The 23,199-nt window shown below is 43.9% G+C and overlaps 1 long non-coding RNA gene across 1 annotated transcript in view; it reads right to left on the bottom strand.

The window, feature by feature from the left end:
• Nucleotides 1-10,798: 10,798 nt before the first annotated feature.
• LOC137561270 (uncharacterized) overlaps nt 10,799-23,199 on the bottom strand; it is a 41,051-nt gene continuing 28,650 nt past the window's right edge. Inside the window, exon 3 of the long non-coding RNA XR_011029959.1 lies at nt 10,799-10,884. This is a non-coding gene — a long non-coding RNA (uncharacterized lncRNA). The remainder of the gene's footprint in view (nt 10,885-23,199) is intronic.

Raw genomic sequence — 23,199 nt, 5'->3', positions numbered from 1 at the left:
GTAAACGCTATAACTTTTACCCAAACCAATAAATATACACTGAATGGGAGTTTTTTTTATCCAAAACATGTTTGTCCACATTTTTCGCGCTGCATGTATACAGAAATTTTACTTTATTTGAAAAATGTCAGCACAGAAAGTTAAAAAAAATCATTTTTTTGCCAAAATTCATGTCTTTTTTGATGAATATAATAAAAAGTAAAAATCGCAGGAGCAATCAAATAGCACCAAAAGAAAGCTGCATTAGTGACAAGAAAAGGAGGTAAAATTCATTTAGGTGGTAGGTTGTATGACCGAGCAATAAACCGTGAAAGCTGCAGTGGTCTGAATGGAGAAAAAGGCTCTGGTCCTTAAGGGGCGAAAAGACTGTGGTCCTCAAGTGGTTAAAATAACTGTTCAGCAGTCTGCAATTGAAAAAGTATCAAAAAGAAGGTAAAAAAAAAGTCCTGCCAAAATTATTAAAGTAGTTTTGCTTGCTGGTTGCTTAAAAGGCATTGCATTTATAAGGTGTGAAAATGTAACCTAGGAGAAAACTTAGGAGAAAGAGTGCATTAAATACAGACCTGTGCTCCATGTCCTCCAGCATTGGGGGAATGGTAGGGTGGGGTGGAGGAAACACCACCAGAGGCATTGTAAAACATGTTATGCATGGCAACAAAAAAGCACCTACTGTTTGTGGGCACTGAGCTCTCTAGCACATTGGCTGTCCTAATGAATGGTGTGATGGCATTTATCAAAACAAAATCAGAATTAAAGGACAACTGAAGTAAGAGGGATATGGCCATATGCCATATTTATTTAATTTTAAGAAATACCAGTTTCCTAGCTATCCCGCTGATCCTCTGCCTCTAATATGTTTAGCCATAGACCCTGAACAAGCATGCAGCAGATCAGGCGTTTCTGACATTTTTGTCAAATCTGAATGGATTAGCTGCATGCTTGTTTCTGGTGTGATTCAGACATCACTGCAGCCAAATAGATCAGCAGGGCTGCCAGGCAACTGGTATTGTTTAAAAGGAAATAAATATGGCAGCCTACATATATTCCAGGTTGCCTTTAAGTGTGCAAAGCAAATTTGGTAAAGATTTGTTGATACTTATCGTTGGAAAATACTGCTAGCTATGGGACTTTAGTAATAAGCAAGTTGATATATTACACAACATATTCTATATTGGTAACTGAGGTTGTATGTGAGTTCCCAATGTCTGAATATCATAGTCTATGATATAAAATAGCGGAGGGACACAGAGAGTCCAATATGGTGTAGTATGTATTGGTAGTAGAGGAAGAGATAGAGTAAATACAATATACTCAGTCAGGGTTACCTCACAGGCAACCACTGATAATGCAGGTTGGGAGATTAGACCTGACCCCACTCAGGATTAAGAAATTGCTCTCTGTAGATAGGAAAAATGAGGGGAAACACCCCTACACCCAGGTTGGACTTTACAATGTTATAGGAATACAAAGGTGCCAAAAGAACAAAAGTATCTAAAAAGTTTAAATATAGAGGAGGCAGTGGTGGACTTACCTCCTCCAAGCAGACACAAGATAATATTGATGTATAAAGTATGATCTTTAGAGTGTATAAAACTGTTTTATTGATATTACATTAATATTATCTTGTGTCTGCTTGAAGGAGGTAAGTCCACCACTGCCTCCTCTATTTTTAAATGTTTGAGATACCATTGCTCTTTAGGTGCCTCTGTATACCTACAACATATTCTATGATATACATTTCAGTGTACCAGTCTTTCCTTTATTTGACAAGAGAAACTGAATGAAAACAACATCCCTGTCACTTTGCTCACAGTAAGGTACAAAGTTTAATTATCGCACAGCTAATGCTTTAATTCCCACAGAGTCACATCTGATGCTAGACAAATACAGATTAATTATACCAAAGACCTTCAGGAGTTTTAAAAATGTTGCTGTGACATATAAGAATGGGATTATTATTTTTTTTAGTTTTATGTTGACAGCATATTGCACAGTACAACTTTACTATTTAATCAGGTTAGAAAGTGCTGAAATACATAGAAAGGACAAATCATTAAGACACAATGAATGGTCAGTATATAAAAGCATTATCTGCACTAATTTCTGCATTATCTCTGTTACTGCTGTTTACAAAACAGTGGCTACACAACTGCGGCAAACTTCCTTGTAGTGCCCCCCCCCCCCCTTTTGTTGTATTATCTTTCATTGTTAGATGCAGAAAAGATTTCCATGTTTGTAAAGCAGCAGTGATATTAAGGTATGTTATACAGTGCATAAGTATTGCCATCCTGAAAGTGGTGAAACCAATGCAAGTCAATGGGAACGTCACCCAATGCTTCTTCTTACTATGCGTTATTTTTGGGTTACCACCACCATATCGCTGCAAGATGCCAATAGAGTGAAATTGGTTATTCATCCTGCAAGGGTAGAGTCTGGTTGGAGTCGTTTACATTTGAATCATCACAGAGAAGCATCATCAAAGTGCATTTGCAGTTCATCAAGATCAAATGGGATGAGTCTGCAGTAACAGAGCTGGAGCAAGCCATTAATGGACAACTCTAACAGCATGTGGCTGGACCCTGAACTGATGCAAAAGCTCATTAGCAATATGATGGCCTCATTGGCGCAGCATTAGGGTTGACTGAGTAGCATTTCAGTAAGCACTGCACATTCCTTAATGCAGCATAATACCTTATTGGATGCCTGACTTATTTTTGCAGCATGATATGAATCTCAATCTATATCAATATGAATGTAAGAAATCAGCACCACTCCTTATCTAATAGTGCTTTCTTATTCTCTGTGCACAGTTAGAATGTTAAAATGAAACAAATAGAATTGAAGTAGAAAAAAATGTACACCCTTCCCCCGTCTTAATTACTCTTTTTTATCTGTTATATATGTTGACTTTAACCTTCAAGAGTGGGGCTTTTCCCTTTGACCAATCCCAACCCATATCACTCCAACATTAGTGTGGGATACCCTGTCCCTTTGCGATTCATTCTCAACTCAATGTTTAGTGAAATGGACTCTATTTCACATCTTCTGTGCCCAAGAAAAGGTCATGATAATACAATAAGGGGGCTTGTGTGCTATTGATTAATAAGGAGGTGACCAAATAGCCTCTCTTATTCAGGTACATACAAAAAAGGTGTCTCACAGCAGACTCCTTACATATTTATCATAAAGGGTTAAATTAAAATCAATAAACCATGCAGGAGTTTTTAATTTCTTATCATCCACCTAAGTGTCTGAGGTTCTTTTTTAGGACATTTGTCTTGATTCTCTTCCTTTTCCTTGTTGATAGAATGCATATCATCCAGTTGTGTCATGTATTAAGATGCACCTGTGTACGAGCCTTTAAGGAAACACTATCCTCAGTGGTTTCTTTCTCAGGCTCCTGAGCTTAGGATATGATTTACTGCAATCCCCACCTATATTTTTAGACTTGGAAATTCAAAGAATCCCTGGCCTTGGTTTTTCTTTCAGAAGTTACCAAATGCAAAGGTATTAACATCCCTCAAGTTCCAGCTGTCTGAAAAGTAAAGTAAAAAAGAAAGGCTGTTTTCTCATGCCCATAGACTTCGATGCTCTTGGTAAAAATAAGTTATCATGTATGGAAATGTGTATTATTATTTTATATATTATGTACCAACATCTTCTGAAGCACTGTACAGAGTGCAGAAAAGACATCAGTGGGGAGCATAGATACATGAGTAGTTGCATTACAATCAGGACTTCCATCCACACAAGTACAAATCCATACGTACATAGGTGATTTGTGGTTTGAGATATTATCACTACTGGTACGTATCCATTTGATAAAGTAAAACAGAAACAGGAAACACTAGGGGTCAGACCCTGCCTTTCAGATTTTACATTCTAGAGGGTACTGGGGTGGAAACACCAGTGGAAAAGACAAAGGGGTTAGCAAATGAGACAGTGATCCTCAAAATCTAGTATGGGCTGTCCTGTATGGCAAGATCAATGGGGAACTCCAGTGTCTGGAAGGAAAAAAGACAAAGAAAAACCAGGAGAGCCAATAGAGTGTAATATTTTCGATTAAGAGGAGATCGATCCAACAAGAAAGATTACTTACAAACATGGCTTGCTTTTTGGCAACCACTGTTTTGAGGATGTGGTTGCCAAAACTAGGATAGAAAGTCCTCTTCTGGACTTGGGTCACAATCCAGGATGAAACTAGGAACTAGAATAGAAAGGGTCCACTGTAACCACTTGGTATTGGCTGCAGAGGAATTAAACTATGTAGGGTGGGAGGAGGCACCCCTCAAAATTTGGCCCTGTTAAATTATAAGCTTGTCTGAAGACATTCAGTTTAATTATACATTTAAAGGTTGTCAGGCTCGGAGCATCGCAGACAGCCTGTGGGAGAAAGTCCCAATCAGCAAGAGGTATAAATATTGTCCAAAATATTATATAGGCAAATTCTTTAAAGCAGGTTACTATTTAAGTACCTTTCAGTGTTGTATTTTATTTTGTAAGCATTAAGACACATACACACTTTAATGATCTGTCATTTGTTAGAGATAATTTCTGAATGAGAATTGTAGAGACATGCTTTATGGCTCCTGGCTGGACAGCGGGTTCTACTCTTTGGAGAGGAAAGGGGAAGATGCACACAGCAGGAACTCCCATTGAATTCCCTCCTGGGCACAGCACAATAGGCTTTTAAAGGATTTACGAGCCCAAATAGGTAAAAAAAGAGAAGTACCTTAATCACTTTTAAATGCATGGAGGACGCCATTCGCGCCCTCCGTGCAGTTCCGCCGGGTCCCACAGTGAGATAGCCCCCCATGCCGCTCCCAACCCCCCGGACGGGGTCGGGCTCCCCTTCCTCTCCTAAGATGTCCGCCGGAGCTGGCTGCGGCTGCGCAGTCCGCATACACGTTAGTGCGGCTGCGCAGCTCTAGGGCCCCCCCCCGATCCACGCACAGTAGCGGGGTAAAAAAGGAGGGGGAAAAAATTGCCTACAAAATCGAAAATAGCTGCCGTCAGCAATTTCGATTTTAGATGTGAACAAAGCCTGAATGGATATTTTAGGTGGCCTCTCATATTACATTGAAGTGTAAGATTGTACAGTCAAAATTGTATCATAAGTGGGCATATTACGGCAGTGTAAGGTAATTATTTCTCATGACTGGTTTAGTACTTTCAGAACTAAGATCATCAATAGTCTGTCAGAGTGACCAATAGCAATTTTGATTCCCATATAAGCAGAAGCAGCGATAGTTTTGTTTTAATAGAAAAAAAAGCGAGGCAGACAGGAAAACAGGTCTGAGTTACAGTTTTGTTGCACTTTGATATTGTGTGTTTGCATCTTTTACATCTCACTTATTTGAAGTCAGTTTCTTTTAGTTTCTTATATCTGTGGCTCATTTTGTTGTTGTTTTTTTTGTCTTTGAGGAAATGTTTTGATTGCTATGATGTTGGTGTTGCTTCTTTGTTCTTTTCTGATTTTACTTGATCCTTATTTTCATAATTGCGTTTACAGTAACTCTTTAAATTGTCTTTCTTCTATGCCTTTATTTTTTAATGTTTTTTATGTTTACACTAAGCATCCACAAAATTAAATAAATTGCACAGGGTTACTCCACTAACACCCCCACCACCACCACCACCACCCCATTCTCCTGTGATGTGCTCGAGTGCCTTTTTGGATCAAGAATAGGTCCAGCACAGTTGGATAGAAATTCCTCAGTTTCCCCTTCTAATAACACTTAAAATAATATGAATTTTGCAAATTGACAGTGAAACTGTCAATAGTGATCATCATAACTAGTGCTCACATACACCGTGTTGTCTAGGCTGCCAGGAACGGGATGCTGTATTATAATCATTATGGAAAGCAACAGAAGTAGTGATAAAAAAGTAAAGCATAACTTACAAATATAATAAACATTAACCACTTCAGGACCACAGTGCTAAACCCCCCTAAAGACCAGGCTATTTTTAGTTAAATTGGCCACTGCAGCTTTAAGGCCAAGCTGCAGGGCCGCACAACATAGTACACTAGTGATTCCCCCCCCCCTTTTCTCCCCACCAAAAGAGCTATCTGTTGGTGGGATCTGATCGCCCCCCCCCCCCCCCTCCCATGTTTTTTTTATCAACATTTATACAACTTGTTTTTTAATAAAAATGCCTATTTTTTATATCCTCTTCCCTGCTCTCTCCCTCCTTCCCCCCGCCAGCCAATCAGCGTGATCAGCTGTCATAGGCTTCAGCCTATGACAGCCGATCACTCATCAGCCTCAGGAGGGGACAGCCATGTCACACGGCTGTCCCCAGTAAACCGCTGCTGCTGATCGCAGCTCTGTACATGTTAATTAGACAGCGGTTTCACCCGTCTAACTGTCTCCTGACCGGCGATTGCCGCTCGGTGACTGAAGGCAGGGTGGAGCTCTGCCCCCTGAGCAGGAGATGCGCGCACAGCCTGCACGCAATTTTCTGCAAACTGCAGCCCCAGGACTTGATGCCAATTGGCATTAGGCAGTCCACGGTCTGCCACCGCAGCCACTCCAATCGACGTGAGGCGGTCCTGGGGGGGGGGGGGGGTTAAATACATTTTTATGTCCATTGTAGATCAGAAACAAAGATCTGTACATTGATACTAAACATTTCTTGGAGATGAACTAAGAATGTTTAATGCTCACATTATAATTAGTAAGTGTAGTAAAATCAGAACATTAAAAAAAAAAAAATTGCTGGTAGTAAACTGAGATGGCATGATAGGATAGGAGAGAGTGAATTTTATTTATTCCAAGTAATTGAATTTAAGCATTAAATGTGACTAACAAGGTAAGCCTCTGTTAAAGAAAAAATCACACACGATCTTGGTGAATGTTACAGGTTTTATTATATGGAGATTAAATGCTATATGAATTATGTTGGTTAAGGTTGGTCCACTATGATCTCTGCTTGATGGAATCTCTAATCACCAGTAGAAGTGGGAGACATCATTTCATCTGTATTCATCTTTTTTTTATGGTAAACAACACAGACAGCACGCAGTTAGCAAGGGACAATAACATTTAACCACTTGAGGACCCACCCTTTACCCCCCCTTAAGGACCAGCGCTGGTTTGAGTGATCTGTGCTGGGTGGGCTCTGCAGCCCCCAGCACAGATCAGGGTGCAGGCAGGGAGATCAGATTGCCCCCCTTTTTTCCCCCCTATGGGGATGATGTGCTGGGGGGGTCTGATCTCTCCTGCCTGCTGTGGGTGGCGGGGGGGGCACCTCAAAGCCCCCCTCCGCGGCGAAATCCTCCCCCTCCCTCTCCTACCTGGCCCCCTCCTGGAGATCCTGCTGCACAGGACGCTATCCGTCCTGTGCAGCCACTGACAGGCTGTCTCCTGTCACATGGCGGCGATCCCCGGCCGCTGATTGGCCGGGGATCGCCGATCTGCCTTACGGCGCTGCTGCGCAGCAGCGCCGTACAAATGTAAACAAAGCGGATTATTTCCGCTTGTGTTTACATCTAGCCTGCGAGCCGCCATCGGCGGCCCGCAGGCTATTCACGGAGCCCCCCGCCGTGATTTGACAGGAAGCAGCCGCTCGTACGAGCGGCTGCTTCCTGATTAATTAGGCTGCAGCTGGCGACGCAGTACTGCGTCGCTGGTCCTGCAGCTGCCACTTTGCCGACGCACGTTATGAGTGTGCGGTCGGCAAGTGGTTAATTTTATGCATTTATTATCCAGGATTTCTAGGCAGATTATGAGAAAGAAGAAAAAATGTCACACCGGCTACTGGGCTGCTAGCGAATACATATAATTATGATCTTAAAGTACGGTAAACCAGAGCTGAACAAAATTGATAAAAATTGATACTCACCCGCAGCGTCCTCCGGCAGCATAAGCCAGTCTGTGTCCCATGTCGTCCTCCCGCGGTGTCCTGTTCAACCACGATTAGACCCGGTAATAGGCTCAGTCGCATCAGTCTGGGTCTACTGCGCATGCGTGGAATTTCTGCGCATGTGCAGTAGACACAGACTGGATGCAACTGAGTCTATTACTAGGGCTGATCGTGGCTGAACAGGAGACTGCGGGAGGACGGCATGGGACTCAGATGGCTTATGCTGCTGAAGGAAGCTGCGGGTAAGTATATATTATAGTGTAAATCTGTATTGGGGCCCCAGGCTGGCTCATGCACCATTGTTTTTAATTTTATTGTAGTATCCCATGCAGTTTAGTTAGGAGGGGGGCAGATGAGAGGGAATATCCTGCACGCTGGTGCCCCCTGCTGGTCATATAGCCATTGTCTATATGCAACTGAAGCCCTCTCCAACTGACTGGCTGACTTGCTCAGCTTCTGCTTGATTAATCACTGCAAGCTAGGTGTATTATATGTGTGCATTTCTCAATGGCTTATAAGCAGCCTGCAGGCTTTATAAAGCAGCAGAGAACTGTTTGGGAGTGAGTTTCTCCAATTGTGTGTTTGGTAAATCTGTATTGATGCCTGCGATAGAGGTTGCAAAAGAGGAATGCGTCTCAGGAAACCTGAGGCTCTTTCCTCTTCTGCCACCTCTATCACAGGCATTCACAATTTACTGACAGGAAAAAAATGTCATCTGTTCTTGAAAATAACGACATTTCAGTAAGTGATATTCATTAAAATTCACTCTTTCATTAAAATCACTTCAAGGAAGTCTACAGTGGTCTTTAAGACTTCTGTGAAGATCTACAAGTTAACCCATAACTAATCCCAAAGCCTCCTGAAAAACTTCCTGCTGTGGAATATGGATGGCTGCCATATGTATTTATTTTGTAACACCGCAGCCACTCCAATCGACGTGAGGCGGTCCTGGGGGGGGGGGGGGGGTTAAATACATTTTTTTGTCCATTGTAGATCAGAAACAAAGATCTGTACATTGATACTAAACATTTCTTGGAGATGAACCAAGAATGTTTAATGCTCACATTATAATTAGTAAGTGTAGTAAAATCAGAACATTAAAAAAAAAAAAAATTGCTGGTAGTAAACTGAGATGGCATGATAGGATAGGAGAGAGTGAATTTTATTTATTCCAAGTAATTGAATTTAAGCATTAAATGTGACTAACAAGGTAAGCCTCTGTTAAAGAAAAAATCACACACGATCTTGGTGAATGTTACAGGTTTTATTATATGGAGATTAAATGCTATATGAATTATGTTGGTTAAGGTTGGTCCACTATGATCTCCGCTTGATGGAATCTCTAATCACCAGTAGAAGTGGGAGACATCATTTCATCTGTATTCATCTTTTTTTTATGGTAAACAACACAGACAGCACGCAGTTAGCAAGGGACAATAACATTTAATTTTATGCATTTATTATCCAGGATTTCTAGGCAGATTATGAGAAAGAAGAAAAAATGTCACACCGGCTACTGGGCTGCTAGCGAATACATATAATTATGATCTTAAAGTACGGTAAACCAGAGCTGAACAAAATTGATAAAAATTGATACTCACCCGCAGCGTCCTCCGGCAGCATAAGCCAGTCTGTGTCCCATGTCGTCCTCCCGCGGTGTCCTGTTCAACCACGATTAGACCCGGTAATAGGCTCAGTCGCATCAGTCTGGGTCTACTGCGCATGGGTGGAATTTCTGCGCATGTGCAGTAGACACAGACTGGATGCAACTGAGTCTATTACTAGGGCTGATCGTGGCTGAACAGGAGACTGCGGGAGGACGGCATGGGACTCAGATGGCTTATGCTGCTGAAGGAAGCTGCGGGTAAGTATATATTATAGTGTAAATCTGTATTGGGGCCCCAGGCTGGCTCATGCACCATTGTTTTTAATTTTATTGTAGTATCCCATGCAGTTTAGTTAGGAGGGGGGCAGATGAGAGGGAATATCCTGCACGCTGGTGCCCCCTGCTGGTCATATAGCCATTGTCTATATGCAACTGAAGCCCTCTCCAACTGACTGGCTGACTTGCTCAGCTTCTGCTTGATTAATCACTGCAAGCTAGGTGTATTATATGTGTGCATTTCTCAATGGCTTATAAGCAGCCTGCAGGCTTTATAAAGCAGCAGAGAACTGTTTGGGAGTGAGTTTCTCCAATTGTGTGTTTGGTAAATCTGTATTGATGCCTGCGATAGAGGTTGCAAAAGAGGAATGCGTCTCAGGAAACCTGAGGCTCTTTCCTCTTCTGCCACCTCTATCACAGGCATTCACAATTTACTGACAGGAAAAAAATGTCATCTGTTCTTGAAAATAACGACATTTCAGTAAGTGATATTCATTAAAATTCACTCTTTCATTAAAATCACTTCAAGGAAGTCTACAGTGGTCTTTAAGACTTCTGTGAAGATCTACAAGTTAACCCATAACTAATCCCAAAGCCTCCTGAAAAACTTCCTGCTGTGGAATATGGATGGCTGCCATATGTATTTATTTTGTAACACCGCAGCCACTCCAATCGACGTGAGGCGGTCCTGGGGGGGGGGGGGGGGGGGGGGTTAAATACATTTTTATGTCCATTGTAGATCAGAAACAAAGATCTGTACATTGATACTAAACATTTCTTGGAGATGAACCAAGAATGTTTAATGCTCACATTATAATTAGTAAGTGTAGTAAAATCAGAACATTAAAAAAAAAAAAAATTGCTGGTAGTAAACTGAGATGGCATGATAGGATAGGAGAGAGTGAATTTTATTTATTCCAAGTAATTGAATTTAAGCATTAAATGTGACTAACAAGGTAAGCCTCTGTTAAAGAAAAAATCACACACGATCTTGGTGAATGTTACAGGTTTTATTATATGGAGATTAAATGCTATATGAATTATGTTGGTTAAGGTTGGTCCACTATGATCTCTGCTTGATGGAATCTCTAATCACCAGTAGAAGTGGGAGACATCATTTCATCTGTATTCATCTTTTTTTTATGGTAAACAACACAGACAGCACGCAGTTAGCAAGGGACAATAACATTTAATTTTATGCATTTATTATCCAGGATTTCTAGGCAGATTATGAGAAAGAAGAAAAAATGTCACACTGGCTACTGGGCTGCTAGCGAATACATATAATTATGATCTTAAAGTACGGTAAACCAGAGCTGAACAAAATTGATAAAAATTGATACTCACCCGCAGCGTCCTCCGGCAGCATAAGCCAGTCTGTGTCCCATGTCGTCCTCCCGCGGTGTCCTGTTCAACCACGATTAGACCCGGTAATAGGCTCAGTCGCATCAGTCCGGGTCTACTGCGCATGCGTGGAATTTCTGCGCATGTGCAGTAGACACAGACTGGATGCAACTGAGTCTATTACTAGGGCTGATCGTGGCTGAACAGGAGACTGCGGGAGGACGGCATGGGACTCAGATGGCTTATGCTGCTGAAGGAAGCTGCGGGTAAGTATATATTATAGTGTAAATCTGTATTGGGGCCCCAGGCTGGCTCATGCACCATTGTTTTTAATTTTATTGTAGTATCCCATGCAGTTTAGTTAGGAGGGGGGCAGATGAGAGGGAATATCCTGCACGCTGGTGCCCCCTGCTGGTCATATAGCCATTGTCTATATGCAACTGAAGCCCTCTCCAACTGACTGGCTGACTTGCTCAGCTTCTGCTTGATTAATCACTGCAAGCTAGGTGTATTATATGTGTGCATTTCTCATTGGCTTATAAGCAGCCTGCAGGCTTTATAAAGCAGCAGAGAACTGTTTGGGAGTGAGTTTCTCCAATTGTGTGTTTGGTAAGTTTTAGAGCAGTAGGAGACAGGCCTTGGAGGTGGCAGCTCCAGGGGTTTGGCTGCGCTCACATATGGTGTTAGATGCTGGTTCTGGGGCCCCGGGCAGTGAGAGTTCAGGGGCCCCAGGCTGGCTCATGCACCATTGTTTTTAATTTTATTGTAGTATCCCATGCAGTTTAGTTAGGAGGGGGGCAGATGAGAGGGAATATCCTGCACGCTGGTGCCCCCTGCTGGTCATATAGCCATTGTCTATATGCAACTGAAGCCCTCTCCAACTGACTGGCTGACTTGCTCAGCTTCTGCTTGATTAATCACTGCAAGCTAGGTGTATTATATGTGTGCATTTCTCAATGGCTTATAAGCAGCCTGCAGGCTTTATAAAGCAGCAGAGAACTGTTTGGGAGTGAGTTTCTCCAATTGTGTGTTTGGTAAATCTGTATTGATGCCTGCGATAGAGGTTGCAAAAGAGGAATGCGTCTCAGGAAACCTGAGGCTCTTTCCTCTTCTGCCACCTCTATCACAGGCATTCACAATTTACTGACAGGAAAAAAATGTCATCTGTTCTTGAAAATAACGACATTTCAGTAAGTGATATTCATTAAAATTCACTCTTTCATTAAAATCACTTCAAGGAAGTCTACAGTGGTCTTTAAGACTTCTGTGAAGATCTACAAGTTAACCCATAACTAATCCCAAAGCCTCCTGAAAAACTTCCTGCTGTGGAATATGGATGGCTGCCATATGTATTTATTTTGTAACAATACCAGTTGCCTGGCAGTCCTCCTGATCATTCTAGCTTCCTTAAAGTCTGAATCACATACCTGAAACAAGCATGCAGATAATCCTCTCAGATTTTTGTCAGAAACATCTGATCTATATGTTTGTTCGGGTTCTATGGCTCAAGGTATTAGAAGCAGAGAATCAGCAGGACTGCCAGGCAACTGGTATTGTTTAAATTATATAAATATGTCATCCTCCATATCCCTTTCACTTCAGGTTCTCTTTAAAAACAAATTCACACTATGTAAGTGTAATATTAATGCAGTCATAGGACATATTACACAATGCAGCATTGCTCCACTTCCTCCAAGGTCACGGAACATCATGCAGGTCTATTATGAAGAAATGAACATATTCCACATAACGCAGCCTGGCTGAACTTCTTCTTAGGTCACTAAATCACTTGGCACCTGGTTCCCTCCAGTATTATTTGCAGCGGTGATATGGGTCACTCCGTTTTGATTGTCCTTAACCACTGGCTGGCACTTGATAATTTCTGACCACATGGTGTGAGCACACCCTCTTTGTTTGAAGGCTCTGCAGTGATCTGGTAACAGTTCCTTTAGAACTAGTATTTCCCAATAAAAGGCTAATGTAAATTAAAAAATTACTAATGTTAAAGGAAATTGCATGTTGTTACAAATGTGGGAAGAAAGGCTGTGTATGTTGTTGGCATCTATGTAATAATAGCGCCCATTCATTTCGGTGCCATTTTGTTATGTAGCTGAATAAAGTAAATTTTAGATCACATGATAATGACTGCTGTTTAGAATTCATCCGCACAAAAGCAGCCCTTAAACTAAAAATAAAGATATAGAACTCCATGAAAGTTGTATTTACCATTAGTACTGCACATGCAATTGTCTCTTTTTTCCAGTTCAGGTTTGATTAAATAAAAATAAAGTAAAAATATTAAATGATTAGTTGGTACCCACCCGCCTATCATTTTAAAATGTCCTGTTGGTCCCTCTTATTGGACCACAGGGCATTTTAAAACGTCATCTGTCGCCGCTACCATGAACGAGCAACCCCCCCAGCGCTGAGGGGTGAAAATTTGTCTGGTCTGGGGTGAAGTGGTTAACTTTTATACCACCAATCATTTTCTCCTCTTTGTCTTTTATATAATCTACCGGACAACATTACAAAGAGTACTTCTAAAACTGAGATCTTGGTTCTGAATAATGGGCTTAGAATATAACATAAAATTTATCACCACGTTATACTGATGTTTCTTGTCAACCAACCAAGGACAAATGTAAATGATGAGGCGCCTCTTGCCATTACTGATTAATAGATAGTTTTCCTAGGGTCATAGTACATTCAGAATGGTAAATAATGGAATTTATATAGCATTTCATTTTTATATATAAATGCTCAATACATTGCTAGGGCAAAGTTCTATTTTCTTTGTAACATAAAAAACCTGATAATGCATGCTGAGATCTTGCAACAACCTCTTTTGAATACATACTTAAAATTATAATCATGAACATGACATTTTGGCACTGCACATATGGCCTTTCGATTTAGACGATGTGCTTTTTGGTATGGCGCTAAATTCGGCGGTCTTTTGTCTGCCATATAAGTCTATGGATTCCACTGCAAACAGCCAGTTTGCAAACATTTGCATAAATTCATGTGCGTGAACCAAAAATTTGACGTTTGCTACATCACTACCAACCACCTCTCGGTGGGAGTCCCCTAAGGCACGGTCCTTGGCCCCCTACTGTTCTCCTTATACACATCCTCCATTGACAAGGTTATCTCCTCTGGGAGTTTTAACTATCATCTGTATGCAGATGACACCCAGATCTACCTCCACACCCCTGACATATCACCCACTACCATAAACAAGGTCTCCTACTGCCTATCAGCCATCTCCACCTGGATGTCCACAAGGTTCCTGAAACTAAACCTGGGCAAAATGGAATTTATTATTTTCCCGCTTGGCCATCGTTGACCCTCCCAGATGTGCATATCACTGTTAACCACACTACCATTCACCCTGCCTCTTAAGACCACTTTCTGGGTGTCACCCTGCACTCTGCACTCTCCTTCACCCCTCCATCCAAAACCACATGAAGTCCTGCAACCTCCTCCTCTGCAACATCTGCAAGATCCACCCTTTCCTGACCTCTGCCACCACCAAATTCCTCATTCATGCTCTCATAATTTCCCGCCTTGACTACTGCAATGCTCTTCTGTCTTGTCTCCCTATGACCCGAATTTGTCTGCTGCAGTCCGTCATGAATGCGGCAGCCATAATTATCCACTCCTCCCATTGCTACACCACAGTTGCCATTTGCACCCCTCTGTGAATCCTTTCACTGGCTTCCTATCCAGTCCAGAATCAGATTCAAGATACCGTGTCTGGCCTACAAATCTGTCCACAAAACCTGTCCAACCTACATTTCTAATCTTACTCAGAGGAACACACACCTAGCCATTCCTCCAAAGAACTACGCATGGCACCCCCCCCCCCCCCCACACACACACACACACACACACACACACACATATCAACCAGTCACATGTTTGCCTCCCAGACTTCCCAAGAGCTGCTTCAACACTGTGGAACTCCCTACCTCCCCCCATTAGGGTTGCACCATCCTTCAACATCTTTAAGAAGGCCCTCAAAATGCACCTTTAAACCCTGGCCTACCCCTACCCCCTACCCCCACTGGTGCTCTAAACCTGCAGCTGAATGCTGAATTCTGGTCCACTACCCTTCGTGTCCCTACTGCTTCCTCCAGATTGTAAGCCTTCATGCAGGGTCTTTCTCCTTGTGTCTCCTACTTTTTTTTTTCATTTATTTTTGTTCCCCCCCCCCCCCCCCCTTCCTCCATCCCAGAGTCAGTATATCACAGCGGTCGGCTGTGATAGGCTTCTTTCTAAAGAAAATAAGTTTCCTGTCCTCCTTTCTCTTCCTGTAAGCGAGAGAGCTCGCTTAAAGGACTGAAAAAAAAATGGACTGTGGCCATCTTGTGGCCAAATAGTACATTTTTTAAAAATAAATTCAATTTATTACTGTAACGATTGGTGTCAGCAAAACAGATTTTCTGATTATTGGTGATCTGCAGTATCACCAATAATACAGATGCTATACCTGATTATGTGGTGATCTGCAGAATCACCAATAATGCTAGTATAGCCAGACACAGGACAACCAATGTGGAATAGTGTTTGGTGCAACAGTAATGAGTAATAGGAGATCTCCAGAGGAGTGGGTGATTCAGACAGTACTGCAGTCAATGATCACCTGAGGAGTAGGTGATTCAGACTGTACTGCAGCTAACTCTTGAGCCGAGGGGAGTCCTTTCAGAGGGACGAAATGAGCCATCTTACTGAACCTATCAACTACCACCCAAATGACTGTCTTGCCTTCAGACCTGGGGAGTTCTCCTACAAAGTCCATAGACAAATGAGTCCAGGGTTCATTTGGCACTGGTAAGGGTTGTAATGTACCCACTGGTGCCTGATGAGAGGGCTTACGCCTAGCGCAAACTGAGCACTCTCTCACAAATGCTTTACAATCAAGTGCCAGCGAAGGTCACCAAACACATCTGGTCAATAGATCCTGAGTTCGGGCAGCCCCAGGATGACCCGCATTCTTATGGGAATGGAACAATTGTAAGAGTTGTAGGCGAAAAGGAAGTGGTACAAACATAACCCCCTCAGGCTTTCCTTCTGGAATGTCCTGTTGGTAAGGCCCCAGAGTAGCCGTCCAGTCCTCCCAGGTTTCAGTAGCTGCCAGCACCACTTTCTGAGGTAGGATTGTCTCAGGGGTTGAAGGCAGAACTGTCTCCGGCTCGAAACACCTAGATAGAGCGTCTGCTTTGACGTTCTTACTTCCTGGTGTATACGTTATGATGAATCTGAACCTTGAAAAGAATAGGGACCGGCGGGCCTGTCGGGGACTTAGTCTTTTGGCCCCTTCTATGTACTCCAAGTTTTTGTGATCTGTATAAACTGTGATGGTATGTTCTGCCCCTTCCAGCCAATGGCGCCATTCTTCAAAGGTTAACTTAATGGCCAAAAGCTCTTGATTGCCAATATCATAGTTCCTCTCGGCAAGAGAGAACCTGCGAGAAAAGAAGGCACATGGGTGTAGTTTGCCTTGCAGGCTGGAACGCTGAGACAGTACAGCCCCAACCCCAATTTCTGATGCATCGACCTCAACAATGAAGGGGAAGGTGACATCCACATGTCTCAGAAACAAGCATGCAGCTAATCCAGTCTGACTTCAGTCAGAGCACCTGATCTGCATGCTTATTCAGGGGCTGTGGCTAAAAGTAATAGAGACACAGGATCAGCAGGATAGTCAGGCAACTGGTATTATTTTAAAAGGAAAAATCCATATCCTTCTCAGTTTAGGTTCCCTTTAAAGAAGATTGATTTATGAATACTATCTGTTAACATTGTTATTCATTCTGGTTTATCTTAAAAGGACTGTTTATTTAAAGAGTATTTTTGAATCGACCTAATATGCAAACTCATTACATTCATTATTTTAATAGAGGTCACTGGAACAATATTAGTGTAAGGACTGCACAGCATACATTACAGCCAGTCCAGTGCAGAGCAACTACTTAATAACGTTTCATTATACTTTTGATTTAACCAAGAGCTCTTGCAAGCCATTTGGAATAAATAACTCATGTTAATGGCATAACATATCAGGTTTAATCTTTCCTGCGCCACAAACGCTTAGAATCTGTATGTCATGGTTATTAATCTTTTATTTAACGGACCTTACTCTGTTAATTAATTAAAAAGAATATCACAGTTATAAAGAAAATGTGTCTCTGGTTACAAGTGTAGTGATCATTCTAAAATTTGAATTCTGGGGGACAGAAGCAGGTCAGCGTAACATTTTATGTGCAGCAAAAATAGATCTATTGTACTAAAATGTAAACTTTTTTGTTGCCATGGAAACATACTGAAAAATAATGCGACTAAAATGTAATGCGAAGTGAAAACATTTTTTTTATAGACCAGCAGTTCACAATTGAATGATATACAAATATAATATTGGCTTAAAAAAGTATGATGTTTAAAATTCCAGCTCCAGAAAAATGTATTGTAGATACAGATGGAGTATAAAGAGGCTTGAAGTTGTCTTTAGCCCTGTTGAGGAGATTTTTCCCCACTTTCTGTCCCTATGAACCTTATGGATCCTGGTTTACAATACTTTTCTCGATCCTTTCCCCTCCTCTGGAACACCCTCCTTTAACATATCTGCTACTCACCCACACTTACCCTTTGTATGCGCAACCTAAACACCCACCTCTTATGACAAGCATACTCTCTCACTTAGGACACCTTGGCCACTGATAGAGATGGCTCCAACCTCTGATTTTCGGTTCGCGAATCGCAAACGCGAACTTCTGCAAAAGTTCAGTTTGCGCAAAGTTTCGCGAACCGCAATAGACTTCACAAAAGTGATGGAAAAGATGTTTCAAGGGGTCTGAGTTTTTGCATGGATGAGTGGGATAGATGCCAAAAGTCCCGGGGAAAAATCTGGATTTGACGCAAAGCAGCATTTTAAAGGTAAAAATCACATTTTATTGCTAAATTGGAGATCTAAAGTGCTTTAAAACATCTTGCATGTGTATACATCAATCAGGGAGTGTAATTAGAGTACTGCTTCACACTGACAGACCAAACTCACTGTGTAACGCACTGCAAACAGCTGTTTGTGTTGTGACAGCTGTGCTGGACTGGTGCGCACCATGGCCAGAGTGCAGGCGATGGCTGTTTTCAAGCCCATATGGTCGGGCTGAGGTAGATGAATGACAGAACAACAGTAACTGAGTTTCCAGCTGATCGAATTTGGTCTGTCCACAATGAAGCAACGACCTTATTATCTTGGCTGTGCCCCCCCCCCCCCCGAGACACTCCTATTGCCAGTGGTCATTGCTTCATTGTGATATGCAAGCCCCTTCACCGCAGAAAGGTAACGATCACGTAGGGGAATTGACACATGTACATGCCTTTTGTGTTGTTGTTGCAGCTGCAGTGCAGCCAGAAAAATTAGGCAGGAATGTACACGCACCAGAAAAATTATTATAGCGGCCACAAAATTCAGGAATTTGCCTGGAGTCCTGGACCCTGTTGGTGGTGGTGGAGAAGGCAGTCAAGTGGCCTGCAGGCAGAGATGCTGTGTGGGGAGCGACTTAGTCATGGGGCAGGCAGTCACACGGCATGCAGGCAGAGATGCTGTGTGTGGGGACTGACTTGGGCATTAGCCCTCCGGGATCCATGCCTCATTCATTTTGATAAAGGTGAGGTACTGAACACTTTAGTGACTTAGGCGACTTCTCTTCTCAGTGACAATGCCTCCAGCTGCACTGAAGGTCCTTTCTGACAGGACGCTTGAGGCAGGGCAAGACAGAAGTTGGATGGCAAATTGGGACAGCTCTGGCCAGAGGTCAAGCCTGTGCACCCAGTAGTCCACGAGTTCATCGCTGCTCACAGTGTCTACATCCACACTTAAGGCCAGGAAGTCGGCTACCTGCCGGTCCAGGCATTGGTGGAGGGTGGATCCGGAAGGGCTAAGGTGAGGCTTTGGACTAAAGAATGTCCGCATGTCCAACATCACCATGAGATCGCTGGAGCGTCCTGTCCTTGCCTGCGTGGACATGGGAGGAGGAGTATTACTGGCAGTGGTACATTTATTCCGTTGTGCTGTGACATCACCCTTAAATGCACTGTAAAGCATAGTTGCCAGCTTGTTCTGCATGTGCTGCATCCTTTCTGCCTTCAGGTGAGTTGGTAACATCTCTGTCACTTTGTGCCTATACCGAGGGTCTAGTAGCGTGGCCACCCAGTACAGCTCATTCCCCTTGAGTTTTTTTTATACCGGGGTCCCTCAACAGGCTGGACAGCATGAAAAACGCCATCTGCACAAATTTGGATCCAGACGTACTATCCATCTCCTCTTGCTCTTCCTCAGTGGCGTCAGGTAAGTTCTCCTCCTCCCCTCCCAGCCATGAACAATACTACGGGAACGTTGAGCAGCACAAGCCCCCTGCGACGCCTGCTGCAGTTGTTCTTCTGCTGCCTCCTCCAAAAAAAAAAAAAAAAACGTCTTCCTCATCATCTGAGTCTGACTCCTCTTACCCACACTACTCTTCCTTCTCCCCCCTCTGTGCTGCCGCAGGTGTTGAGGAAACATCTGGTTCTGATGAGAATTGATCCCACAACTCTTCCTCCTGTTCCTCTTCACGTTCCTCCACAGCTTGATCCACCACTCTACGCACGGCACGCTCCAGGAAAAAAGCATAGGGGATCAAGTCGCCGATGGCACCTTCACTGCGACTCCCCATGTTAGTCACCTCCTCAAATGGCTGCATGAGCCTGCAGGCATTTCGCATGAGAGTCCAGTTCTTGGGCCAGAACATCCCCATCTCCCCAGATTGTGTCCTTCTACTGTAGTTGTAGAGACACTGTTTGATGGCTTTCTACTGTTGTAGCAGGCGGTCAAACATGACCAGGGTCAAATTCCAGTTAGTCGTGCTATCACAAATCAAGTGTCTGACTGGCAAGTTATTTCTCCGCTGAATGTCCGCAAAGCATGCTATGGCCATGTAAGACCGCCTGAAATGCCCACACAACTTCCTGGCCTGTTTCAGGACATCCTGTAAGCCTGGGTACTTAGACACAAATCTCTGAATGATGAGATTCAGCACATGTGCCGTGCAGTGAACATGTGTCAGCTTTCCTAAATTCAAAGCTGAAATTAGATTGCTGCTGTTGTCACACACCACGTTGCCGATGTCCAGTTGGTGCAGGATGAGCCACTGATCCACCTGTTTGTTAAGAGCAGCCAGGAGAGCTGCTCCAATGTGACTCTCCGCTTTGAGGCAAGACATGTCTAATATGGCGTGACACTGTCGTGCCTGGCATGCAGTATAGGCCCTGGGGAGCTGGGGCTGTGTAGCTGGAGAGGAGATTGCACCACCAGTAGAGTTGAATTGCCACTCAGCCAAGGAGGAGGAAGAGGACAACAGCGAAGAGGATGTAGCAGGAGGAGAGGAGGTGGCAGCAGGCCTGCCTGCAAGCCGTGGAGCTGTCACAAGTTCCGCTGCACAGCCACGTACTCCCTGCTTGCCAGCGGTCACCAGGTTGACCCAATGGGCTGTGTAAGTAATATACCTGCCCTGACCGTGCTTGGCAGACCAGGCATCCATGGTCAGATGGACCCTTGACCCAACGCTGTGTGCCAGAGATGACACCACTTGCCTCTCAACTTCATGGTGCAGTTTGGGTATTGCCTTTTTTGAGAAATAATTGCGGCCTGGTATCTTCCACTGCACTGTCCCAATGGCCACAAATTTTCGGAAGGCCTCAGAGTCCACCAGCTGGTATGGTAACAGCTAGCGAGCTAACAGTTCCGCCAAGCCAGCTGTCAAACGCCGGGGAGGTGGTGACTGGCAGACATTGGCTTCTTCCGCTCAAAGATTTCTCTCATGGACACCTGGCTGCTGCTGTGGGCAGAGGAGCAGGAACCGCTCAAGGTGAAAGGCGGAGTGGAGGAGGGTGGCTGTGATTGTGAAGGTGCAAGGGAGAAAGGGGCTGAAGATGATGCACCTAAAGGAGGAAGAGGAGAAGGAGTGTGGCTTTTCTTTTGTGGGCTGCTTTTCCTCAGATGGTCTTCCCATTGCAGTTTGTTTCTTTTCAGCATGTGCCCTCATAAGGCACTTGTCCCTACATGGGTGTTGGCCTTTCCACAGCTCAATTTTTGGAGGCAGAGAGAACCGATGGCATTGCTCTGATCTACAGTGGACACACTAAAAATTTTCCAAACCGCTAAGCCCCCCTGGGGTGTGGGCACTATGGTGGCCTTAGCAGCTGACGTTGAAGGGCATATTGGCTGGCTGTCCATAGGTGGCAATACATGGCGCCGGAAACTGCCACCAGCTGTTTCTGTCTTTCTGACGACGAGCTCCCCCTGCTTCTTTCAGCAACTCATCTCCTCTTACTCCTCTCTGACTCCCCCTCTGAACTGTCCCCCTGTTCATCTCCTCTATTGGGAACCCACGTGGCATCCATATCATCATAATCATCCTCCCCAGCTTTGCTTGCCTCAGACACCTCATAAACTGCACCAACAGCAGGTACTTCATCATCCTCCTCCTCACACGTTACGTCCATAGTGTCGCCTAACTCAGACATATGAGGTGGTGTAACTTGCTTAGCGCCTTCATCTTGTTGTAACAAGAATGGCTGTGCATCAGGGATTTCCCCACCAAATAACTCCTGCGAAGTGTCAAATGCAGCGGATGTGGTGCTAGTAGTAGCGCTGGAGGCTGCAGAAGATGAGGTGTTCTGTGTTAAATAGTCAACCACGTCCTGACAATCTTGGGAGTTGATGGGACGTGCCTTCTTCTGAGCACTGTACTTTGGGCCAGGGCCACATGAAATCACGTCAGCACGCCCTAGAACAGACCTGCCAGGTGGCCTGCCTCTGGGTCTGCCCCTACCTCTACCTCTACCTGTTTTGTTCATATCGGGGGGGGGGGGGGATGAAGTGAAAGGTATGCACCGACTTGACTACTACAATGTGCAGTTACACAGGTGCAGTAAAAGGTATACAATGACTAGTATTGCAATACAATGTGCAGCTGTCACACAGGTGCAGTTAACAGGTATGCTCGGAGTGGTATATTACACAGCGTGCGGTCACACAGGTACTGTGAACAATTATGCAATGACTGGTATTACAAATGTGCACCTGTCACACACACAGGTACCGGACAGGCACAGTGACACTGCGAGCGCTCACGTAGGTAGGTGGGTGCACTGCACAACAGGTAGGTATATGCAGTGATGGGTATTACAATGTGCACCTGTCACACACAGACAGGTACTGGACAGGCACAGTGACACTGCATGCACTCACGTAGGTAGGTGGGTGCACTGAAATGAACAACAGGTAGGTATATGCAGTGATGGGTATTACAATGTGCACCTGTCACACACAGACAGGTACCAGACAGGCACAATGACACTGCGTGCGCTCACGTAGGTAGGTAGGTGCACTGATGGGTGATGGGTATTACAATGTGCACCTGTCACACAAAAACAGGTACCGGACAGGCACAGTGACACTGCGTGCGCTCACGTAGGTAGGTGGGTGCACTGAAGGGAGCAACAGGTAGGTATATGCAGTGATGGGTATTACAATGTGCACCTGTCACACACAGACAGGTATCGGACAGGCACGGTGACACTGCGTGCACTCACGTAGGTAGGTGGGTGCACTGAAGGGAACAACAGGTAGGTATATGCAGTGATGGGTATTACAAATCTGCATAATAAAGTTTTTTTGCACAAATGTGGCCATAGACACCTAATACCTCTCAGTTGGAAAGTGATTCTTTATTAAACATACAAAGCCGCTGATAGACACCTTCCACGACCATAAACACAGACAGAGATAAAACCTATTTCTGCGCAGAAATAACACATAAAACCAAGGAGCCAACCCACACTTCCCCTAGTACCATACTCTAGGCTTCTGTGCATGGAGTCCGTCATAAACTCTCTGCTCCATGCACACAAGCCCAGCCCACCCACAACTCTCACTCCACCTAGCACCAAGCATACAGCAGCTGCCTCCCCCTAATGGGGATAAGTCCTTAGATGTTACTGCCTAACATCTAAGGACTTATCCCCATTAGGGGGAGGCAGCTGCTGTATGCTTGGTGCTAGGT

The sequence above is a fragment of the Hyperolius riggenbachi genome, chromosome 3 (genome assembly GCF_040937935.1).
Source record: "Hyperolius riggenbachi isolate aHypRig1 chromosome 3, aHypRig1.pri, whole genome shotgun sequence".
Classification (NCBI taxonomy): domain Eukaryota; kingdom Metazoa; phylum Chordata; class Amphibia; order Anura; family Hyperoliidae; genus Hyperolius; species Hyperolius riggenbachi.
Note: the sequence above shows the minus strand (reverse complement) of the source record. Positions and strands in the feature narration are given on the sequence as shown.